This window comes from Sceloporus occidentalis, unplaced genomic scaffold, assembly GCF_023333645.1.
Source record: "Sceloporus occidentalis isolate IW3139 unplaced genomic scaffold, rSceOcc1.0.p SCAF_6, whole genome shotgun sequence".
NCBI classification, from domain to species: Eukaryota; Metazoa; Chordata; class Lepidosauria; order Squamata; family Phrynosomatidae; genus Sceloporus; species Sceloporus occidentalis.
In genome coordinates this window covers 102,514,225-102,515,427 of record NW_028316986.1, presented here as the reverse complement: position 1 = coordinate 102,515,427, position 1,203 = coordinate 102,514,225, and the positions used below count along the sequence as shown (strand labels likewise).

Sequence of the window (1,203 nt, the reverse complement as noted above, 5' to 3'; positions counted from 1 at the left end):
GGTTCATGGGTATAAAAGAAGTGTTTGCCCTCACTTACTTCCTGCTTTCTTTACTTATTTCACATCGTGTATCAAAGCTTTATTCTTCCTCAGCACCATCCTCTTGCTCATGGAGCAAACTATTTTCTTATGTTTTAAAGAAAAAATAATAATAATCCCGGCTGCTCTAACGTCTTCTCTCTATTGCTCTCCGAAGCCTGCTTCTTAAATTTGGGTCAGCCTCACTTTGGATACTGGTCCAGCCCCGAGATCTCAAGTAATGAACTCAGTGAGGTTTGGGGATGTGCCCATCCACATAAAAGTTCTTGGTGATCTTGGGGAGAGTGAACTCGGTCCCTTCCAGTTCTCTGGTAAGGATGATCTAGCAGCCTAGGTGTGAGTTCTCCTGAAGAAGTGGTGCCATGTCCAACATCTCATTTTCCCATTCATCAGGGGAGGGAAGCTTATCCACGAAATCATGGCTCACATAGACGTAACAGGTAGAGCACGCTGGGGAAGCTTCACAGGCACCTTCTAAGTCAATGCCATGTCTCTGGGCCAGGCGGAGCACATCCTTTCCAACTCTGTCTTGCTCTGGGACCCTTTGTCCAGACCAGTCTATGAACACCATATCCACTACTTCTACAGCACAGCTCTCCTCTTCTGTTTCAAAAGCCACTGCTGTGCAGAATTTCCACCTCAGGACCCTCGCGGTGTTCCCTATGAAGAGCTGAAGCCCCCAAGCCTGGGTAAAGCTCCCACCACCTCCAGCAGCCATGGAGGCCACCATGACAGTCTCCACATGACCAGCGTGCGAGTCTCTGAATCCCTCTTGAACATCTGGGATTCTCTTTCCATGTATGATTGGAGTCTATGTTGCAAAATTTTGAGCATGATTTTGCTTGCATGGGAAATTAGTGCAATAGTCCTATAGTTGCTGCAGTCTCTTGTGTTTCCCTTTTTGTGGATGGGGATGTATATTGATCACTTCCAATCTGTTGGCCATTGTTTTGTTTTCCATAAATGTTTACGTATGTTGGTTAGCACTAGAGTTGACTGTGTCACTGTGGATTGCCACAGTTCAGTTGGAATATAATCTGTTCCTGGTCATTTGTGGGTTTTGGTTTTGCTATTTCTTTTATTGCAGTTTCCACCTCACTTTTTAGAATTTGGGGTTCATCTTCATATGGCTCTTTGTTCCATGGGTCCTTCATTTTGTCATCT

At 45.2% G+C, this 1,203-nt stretch overlaps 1 pseudogene; it reads right to left on the bottom strand.

Annotated features, from left to right (window-relative positions):
• Positions 1-265: 265 nt before the first annotated feature.
• LOC149311201 (ferredoxin-2, mitochondrial pseudogene) lies at positions 266-769 on the bottom strand (annotated as a pseudogene).
• Positions 770-1,203: the final 434 nt, after the last annotated feature.